The sequence below is a fragment of the Aptenodytes patagonicus genome, chromosome 1 (genome assembly GCF_965638725.1).
Source record: "Aptenodytes patagonicus chromosome 1, bAptPat1.pri.cur, whole genome shotgun sequence".
Classification (NCBI taxonomy): Eukaryota; Metazoa; Chordata; class Aves; order Sphenisciformes; family Spheniscidae; genus Aptenodytes; species Aptenodytes patagonicus.
In genome coordinates this window covers 154,937,781-154,947,084 of record NC_134949.1, presented here as the reverse complement: position 1 = coordinate 154,947,084, position 9,304 = coordinate 154,937,781, and positions in this window count along the sequence as shown.

Genomic DNA, 9,304 nt, shown 5'->3' with positions numbered 1-9,304 from the left:
CAGAACAGCTTCTTTCAGCCCCTCAGTCCGATGTGCCAGTTGTAGACACAGCATTTCTCTCCACATGCAGGTGGGAGCTCATGGTTTGTTCCATCTGCAGGTTTATAACCACAGGCCAACCTCTACCACTTGACCCTCTGCATAAGGGTGGGGGGAAGGGGAGGAAAAGTTCTTCCTTATCACGCTGTAATTGTGTTTATCCCTAGAATATAACCTGAGTTCCTCCCAGCTGATTTTCAACTTTGGCATGTAAAAGTCCCGTAAACCTACTAAATGTGATAAATAAAAAAAAGGGAAAAAAGTTAATTTTATTAAAGGAGTTTGCTTTACAATTAGCTTTATTAGGAAAAGTTCCTGCAATGATCTGATTAGCAAAGATATTTCTTATGGCGATATAACCATTAGAAAGCTGCACACTGGCTGTGACCTTGTAGTTCTGAACTATGAATTTCAGATCTATTTTTTTGAAAGCATTTTTAATTGCTTTTTCTTTTTCATTTCTTCCAAGAAATATCAGGGGATTTACAGTACCTGTAACTGAAAATGCAAATGTGCTTATCTGAGACTGGTTACAAAATTACAGGAGGACAAACAGAACCCAAATTCAATAGAAAAGCTTTGAGCAACTTTTGCAGTCTGCATGATCGAACCTGATATTTCCATGAAGACGTTAAACCACATATCTGTCCCTAGCCAGAACTGATGGGAAAACTTGGCCTGCTGGAAGGTGCGCAGCTCTCCCTTGCAGGTTGAGTCTGCTTTTTGCTCACTTTTTTCAGCCCCTCAGTCCGATGTGCCAGCTGTAGACACAGCTTTTCTTTTTAAGGAATGTTTCCAGCATGCTCCAGAACAAGCTCCGATGGATTAATGGGGTAACAAAGAATCAATTTTTTCTCTACTTCAGTGCACACAGAGAAAAAGTTAACTCTGAAGTAGTCCACAAAAACTCTGATAAAGCTGTTGGAACTGCAGACAGAAGCCTGTTAAAGAAGGACCTGACATGTTAAACTGATGCACGGGTACATTGCTGCCTGGGGGAAGAGGGAAAGACTCCACAAACCCTTGCACAGGACCTTGGTGGAAAAAGCTGGGATGTAGCTTGAGGGGACTTCACAAGGTCATCTAATCTGTGCTTTTGCCCTGAAGTATGGCTGGTAGATCTGCAACATCCTGACGGATATTTAACATGCTCATAAAGATTTCATAGTCCCCCGCATCATAGTCTATTTCTGTGCTTAAACTAGAAAAACTTGCTTCAGCTGAAGAGTTTTTTCCTCATGTAGAACGAGGCTTCCCTAATACAGTACATAAATGTTAATTTTCCCATGTGAAACTGAAGAGATTACTGCTTGTCCTAATTCAGTGAACATGGAAAACAACTGTTTGCTATCTTCTTGCCATTTTGAAAGTCTGTTATCATGTTATCAATATTCCCTTAGTCTTCTCATATATAAACAAACTCAGTTGTTTAAATTTGTTCCAAATAAATCATATTTTCCAAAGATCTTCTTCCTGGATCTCTGTTCTGGATTGTCTCCAATTTATGTGCATCTTTCTCAAAATGTGATTCCAAAACTCAAAACAGTTTGAATGCCAGATAAGGTCTTCCCCATAAGGATAGAGTAGAATAAACACCTCTCATGTTATATGAAAAGAACTCTGTTAGTACATGTTAATACAAATTGTCTTTGTTGCAACTGCTTTGCATTATTGACTAACTCAATTTCTGGTTGACTTTGTTTTCCATATGCCTTGCAGAGCTGCTATTGCCTAATCAGTTCCCCAAATACCACTAATTTTTTTTCCTAGTATTTTCTTTCTTAGATTTATGCTCATCAGTTTTGTACCATCACCCCAACGTACCAGACTCACTTTGACCTTTGCTGTTTGTCTTCAAAGTGCTTCCACCCTTTCTTACTGTAATTTGAAGTATAAATTCATTAAACTATTCCCTAGTCCATGACCAACATTGTTAACCTAAATGTTTAGATTAGGTAGAGTCAAACCATTTCCAGGAATTAAATTTGCAACATTGCCTTGAAATATCCCCCATTTCACAGAAATCCATTGTTGACTACTCCATGAGTACAGTTTTCCAGCTAGCTGAGCATCAACCTTACATTCCCATCATCTCCACCACATTTCCCTAGCTTACTTATGGCACTCCTCAAAACCCTTACTAAGTCTGAGGTATACCACACCTACTGCTCCCTCTTTAACACTAAGCCAGTTATGCTGGAAAAGAGGAAACAGAACTGGTAAGGCATGTTTTGTTCTTGGCAAACCCACCGTGTTTTTAATCAGCTTTTTGTCTCTTACGTGTGTTCTTGTTCCTTAGATACTCCTTGGAGTTTCTTCCAAAGATATCCTCCTACCTGTCTGCTTCATATCGATTCGGGGCTTCCTTCCTTTATTTGGAATGCTATTGTTTTGTAGTCTCCTATAACTCACATTACCGTCTGACCTCTGGCTGAGTTGAATTTCAGACAGATTTAATTACTGTCCCTTATCTATTAACTTCCTCTGCCTGTACAATAAAAAATTGCCACTAACACGTTCCCAGAACTTGCTGGATCATCTCTGTTCTCCTCTGTTTCTTTCCCAACAGATACTTGAATAGTTCAGATCTCCACTACTGGCAAACCCTTAAGCTCTTTCTTGACTGTGAGACTGAATCTCTTCTTTTCCCTTTTTATTTTTACCTAAAAACATTGAACAAGTCTGCCTTCCACCTCTTTCTGGACTTCAGAAGAATCATATACAATCTGTGTAGCCAAAAACCTCTCATGTGCCTTTCTTGTTCTCTCCTGTACCTTTGTATACCAGCATCCTAGTATAATCTAGCGATGTTATTAACTGGCCAGATTGCAATAAAATATCTCACAGTATATTGAGAAAAAGCAAAGAGGAAGAATTATATGAAACTGCAGAATAAAGTAAAAAGGAATGTGGGATAAAGATATAGGGATAAATTGTATATTACATAAATATATATATATGTAGTGTTTCTATAGTGTATATATATATAAAAGAATAAATTCAGAGGGAATCTTTTATTTGAAATAATGGAACATTAAATCTTTGTTTAAAATATTAACTACTAAAGGTTTTTTAATGTTTATTTTGAAAGACTTTTCTCATGTGGGACATATTTAGCTCTCTGACACAATCTGTGAGCAGGATTTCTTCCATTTTCTCTAATTGTGTCATTATGTATCAGGAATAACGTAAGTAAATCAGTACCACAAGTTGCAGGAGACTGGGAAAATCTTTGATCCAAAAGAATGCAATCATCAGCCTAGTATCCATTTGGAAGGAAATCTAAGGCTTTCCTTGGGAAAAAAAAAAAAGGAGTACGGAAGAGCTGCCAGAACTGACAAAACCATCAGACAATCTCGGTGCGAAGGAAAGTTTTAAGGTAGGTAAGGACCGACAAGGTTGCATAAGGAGCTCTCTCATGAGTTTCAAATGCAAAAGGAATTGTACAAAAAGTGAGAACTAGGATCAACAGCCATGGCTATAAATAAATAGTCTGAATTCGTAAAACGCGAAAAGCTAACAGACAGAACGAGGCACAACTAGTTTATTCCTTCACGTGAAGGACTGGGGAAGGAGACCTAAGAAGGGCTGCCCCTTCTCCATCCTTCCCAAATCCTCCCCCTTCCAGGGAGGCAGAGCCACAACGCACTGCAGGAAACAGGCAAAAGCAAGCATGGGGAGAGGGAGTCAGATGACCTCCCAGGGAAGTATTAGGGCTGGGGAGCTCCTCTCCCCGCTCCCTGGGATGAGCCTGCCTCCTGCAGTAGCTGCTCATCAGAAGAAAACCGTGACAGTTGCGGGACCAGACACTCACGTCCCTCTGCCCTTTCCCCTGACTCTTTCAGCATTCGGGCACGTGCAGCGTGGCATGCTGTGGCACTCTTCTGGGCTGGAGTTTCAGTTTCCTCACTCTAAAAACGAACTTAGATCTGGTCTTTCCCCTTCCCAGGGGAAGTCGTTCATCTTAAGTACTGTGCAAAGGCAGGAGCTACTAACATCTACGGCTGTGTCAAAGTCCAGCTTTTCAGGCTGCCCCTTGGTGCCAAATGTGTCTCTGCAGAAGTCTGAATATTGGCACAGCTCTAATAGCACATCGCTCTACAACACGCAATTCTGGGCATGTATCAGCATCCAAATGTAGGCACTTAGGAAATTTTCAGGCCACATAGAATTAGACCTGGAGGGTTAGAAAATGCTAGAAATTAGGAGGTGGAGTTGTTGTTGTCTTGGATCTACAGACCAAGGTGCAGGATGTGCAGAACTTAGACACGCTGCAAGTTCAGGGAGTCAAAGTTCACATTTAAAGAAAAAGATGGTATTTCAGTCTATAGGTCTGGTTGGCCTAGTGCAAGTCAGAATGGAGAATGACAGATGACCTCTGTCTTAAGATGTGGATGAGAGAATGTATTTCAAAGCCAAACACAACCTCTCCTCTTTGTATGTGCAGAGACATGCTGTATATGCAGTGTGGAAGGATGCAAGTTAAGATGCAAAGTGCTTAATAGTTTCTGAAAAGAGCAGCTCGAGAACCCAATGGCCTTCAGCGTTAGCTTACACCTTTCCTAGAAAAAGTGTAGGTTTGTTCTTAGGCGAGGAAGGAAAAGTACTTCTTTATGGGAACCAAGGAGCTATTTTCCAGTTTAAGCAGTCATCAGCTGGCAGATGTTTGTGGAAAAGCTTTCCTTCTCAACTGAAGCCAGGAAAGCAGTACAGAGGTACTGAGTGAGAACATATGGCATGATTTCATATTTTATCTCCTCTGAGCCAAATTGCAAGAGACAGCTAGCCCAAAAACAAGAAGGAGAGATGTGAAAAAATGTCAGGGTGGAGACTGAGACTGGATGCAGTCAGAAGTGGACTGAGGCAGGGAGTCATAAGCAGTAGCGGAGGGGTCAGGATCAGTGGAAGAAGTAGTCACGCAAGAGGCAAACAGTAGAAATAACACCATAATCTCTAATTTTGAATGGCATTATTTTTCTGTGTCCACCCACAATAGATGTGCTATACACTACAGTACTATTTCTCTAATTGACATCCTCCATCCCTTTGACTCCAGCCGGGTCCGGCTTGACTAACATCCACTTACCACTGTGATTTTTAATAAATAAAAAGCTATTTCAGGAAAACATGCACACACAAAAACATGTTTGAAGAACATAAATAAGACTGCAAAATCAAGCCTTCTGAAATTAGGTAATGTAAGAATTAATGTAAGACGCATTAAGATACATTCTTTAAATACATGATGCTTTATATTCTTTTCCCCACCTTGCAGAGCACAGGATGGACCGAGCCATGGAAGTGAATCAGACCTGCACTATACAGGAGGTTGTTCATGGTAGGATTCCCTTCTTATTCACTGCAAAAGCTGGAAGCTAGTAAGGGATGAAGCAGGAGCTGGAGAAATAGAAAGAGAAGACTGATTATTTTTTTTAAGGATGAGAATGTTGCCTTTCAGAACCAGATTTCATCCTTAGCTCTGCCACAAAGCTCCTGTGGAATGACAAACAAGTCACTTAAACCAAATACACATGGGTGATTACTAATGCTGTGTCCATCCTTTGATACCCAGCTGGATCATTAAATTATTTCTTGCAAACGATGCAGCAAAGAAACTTTGAATTTACTGGTCAAAGAAGGTTAGCTGCATGTATTACTGAATGGACACCTCGTTGTTAATGTCCCTGATAAACACAAAGACATTGCAGATAAGCAATAGTTTTGAGTATCTTAAGAAAACTTTCCTGAGTTTTTTTTCTTGATTATTCTGTAGTAGTATATAATCAGAGTTATTCTGTTGTCAAAAAAAAAACCCAAAACACACAGAAAAGTTTCCATAAGTTCCACCTAGATGAAAATTAGGAGAACTGTTGGACACCTTCTTTCTTTCGTTCCATCCTGCACTTGTGTGTATTCATTATGAGGTATAGGAAGTAGTTCCCCAAGCCCATAGAGCAAACATAGCTTTGAAAAACAGCATTTAAACTGCCTTTAAACTCTGGAGAGCCACAAGGTCCAGGCAGTGGGTTCAGGAGACCTGAGCATTTGTGATGTTCTGAAATGCTCTCTGGGGCCTGTGGGAGCGCAACAAATAACTCAAGTTCATTAGGGTTTTTTGAAAGAAAGTATTAAGCTATTGAACAGTAAGTTGCAAAAGTCTAAAATACTTCAGAGGGAAGCATATGTCCCTCAGGCTAATGGTACGCCAAACTACAATATCCAAGCTGGGTTTAGTCTAATTCTGCTATGTCCGTGAATATAAATGTAAGAAAAGTCAACAACTTTTGAATGCAAGGAGGTCAAAAGGTGAGCAAACAAATCATATGTGGCAAAAAATAACTGTGCTAACTTTAAAGCTGCCCCTTTCTTCAACCAAAACATGCACAGACTAACTATTTGTCCTAAAAGGAAAAGTTCAGACCAAGTGAAAAAAGCTGCAACTATGTTAGTCATAGAATCATAGAATCATAGAATCATAGAATCATAGAATAGTTTGGGTTGGAAGGGACCTCTAAAGGTCATCTAGTCCAACCCCCCTGCCGTGGGCAGGCATATCTTCAACTAGATCAGGTTGCTCAGAGCCCCATCCAACCTGACCTTGAGTGTTTCCAGGGATGGGGCATCCACCACCTCTCTGGGCAACCTGTGCCAGTGTCGCACCACCCTCAGCGTAAAAAATTTCTTCCTTCTATCTAGACTAAATCTACCCCCCTTTAGTTTAAAGCCATTCCCCCTTGTCCTGTTGCAACAGGCCCTGCTAAAAAGTTTGCCACCATCTTTTTTATAAGCCCCCTTTAAGTACTGAAAGGCTGCAATAAGGTCTCCCCGAAGCCTTCTCTTCTCCAGGCTGAACAACCCCAACTCTCTCAGCCTTTCTTCACAGGAGAGGTGTTCCATCCCCCTGAGCCTTTTTGCGGCCCTCCTCTGGACCCGCTCCAACAGGTCCGTGTCTTTCCTATGCTGAGGGCTCCAGAGCTGGGCGCAGTACTGCAGGTGGGGTCTCACCAGAGCAGAGTAGAGGGGCAGAATCACCTCCCTCGACCTGCTGGCCATGCTGCTTTTGATGCAGCCCAGGATACGATTGGCCTTCTGGGCTGCGAGCGCACATTGCTGGCTCATGTCCAGCTTTTCATCCACCAGTACCCCCAAGTCCTTCTCGGCAGGGCTGCTCTCAATCCCTTCATCCCCCAGTCTGCATTGATACCAGGGGTTGCCCCAACCCAGGTGCAGGACCCTGCACTTGGCCTTGTTGAACCTCATGAGGTTCATATAGGCCCACTTCTCGAGCTTGTCCAGGTCCCTCTGGATGGCATCCCGTCCCTCTGACATGTCAACCGCACCACTCAGCTTGGTGTCATCTGCAAACTTGCTGAGGATGCACTCGATCCCACTGTCTATGTCTATGTCACTTCTTAACAAGCTACTGTGTCTCATTAGGAGTCTGGCATTTATTTCACGACCTAAATTTAGCACTCTCACATGAACCTGGAGTCATCACTCTTACAGTATTTGAATGACATGAGAAATGCAGAAGTTTGAAAATACTATCAACACCTACATTAAAAAAAATCCATTAAAAATGCCTCAGCTCACATTATTTTATTGTAATACATAAATACTTCGTGGTCTCTGATCCCATGCATTAAAGGTTTACTCAGCTCACATGGAAAGGCTGAATGACAGTATATGACCACAAGCATCCATGAGTTAGTGACATATTTTGGTTGGTGTCAAAAAAATGAATTACGTGCCCAATTTCATGTTAGATACACAGCAGGGAGTCAAAGGCTCCCACCTCGTGAGCCAATCTGAACTGCAGCCCTGATGAAAACATCCCTATATTAGGAACTGAAGTCAAAGTAACTGCATCCAAACACTCACACAGGGAGAGGAACAGCCAGGCCTGGGGCACTCTGCTGGCTCGACATCACCTGGGACTCCGGCTGACCAGAGACAATAGCCTGAAATGAAGAGAGGGCTGTGCCACGGAGGTAGAGATGTGCCACTGGTGTAACAGGGCTTTCCCCTTTCTCACAGGAGGTAGTACAAGAGACAGGGTCTCGAGGGCAGGCGGGGTGCCCTGGCCACCGTGAGGAGTGGGATGTAAAAGAATGGGAGGTGGGGGAGTTGTGCATCTCCCAAAATAAAAACCTATTTGTTTCAGGCTACAGTGACATTATGGTCCAATATGCCTATGTCAGCAGGACACTTGTTTTTAAATACTTTTTCTCCCTCTCTGGTGTTTCTTTCAATGATTGAGCAAAATGCTTTGCTTTGAAGGGAAAAGTTGAGTGCCCAGAAACCCAGGGGCTCCAAAGAGCTGAAGAGAGAACCTGCAAGGCTGCCAGGTCTTGGGCTATGAGGTTCTGTCTGTGCCACACCAAAACACGTAGACCTGACATCTCCACTCAGGTCTCTACCTGTTCACTGTGCAGGTTGCTCTGTTTGGCTTTTCCCCCCATGCAAGAGATTGGGTCCCACCGTGTGCCCCCTCCCATTCTCCTCTGCCCTGACAGAGCAGAGGAAAGGAAGAGGTGTGAGAAGATGCAGTGGAGTTTTCTTTCTCCCATTCCTGAGCAAGATGTCTTGGAAAGAGATGAAGCAGAAGGATTACTAGGATACAGGTGAACTGCAGTGGGACCGGTCCCTTTGCCCTCCCTCCCCATCTCCATACTGAAACAGCCCCCAAGCAGGAGGGAAGGGAAGAGTCCTGCCTGCTTCTGCTGGGTTTTCTGAATGGTTGCTCTTCAGTGGAAGGTGGGTAAATGGAGATAGCATCCACTCAGAGAGGATTCCTACCCCTCCTGAGCTCATCTGCAAGAGTCCTGCACATAGCTCATCATGTAAGAGTCACACCAGCTCCAGGGGAGGCTTCATGACCCTCACGGAAAGCTGCATGGGTTTGCAACACCGGCAAAGGTACACAGCTGAAGAAAATGAACCCATCCCACCACCCTGAGCAGGCTCGTTGTACAGTTGGTCCCCTTGCATCCACTTTGCTGAAATATATGCTACAAGCATAGTAAATGAAAGGAAGATGGAAAAAAAGGAAGTGCTGAAACTGGACCAACTGCCTGGAGAGACCTAGGAGCAAGGATAATCTCTGTAAATTATGTTTTGCCTGTGCAAACAAGCTGTGGCATGCTCAGACCCCCTCAAAGCATTGCATCATAATAATTTGTTTTTAAGAAGAGTAAGACTAAAGTCCCATGATCCACTTTTAAAAATCATTGTAAAATGATTTTAAGTTTTCTTAATCAAAAAG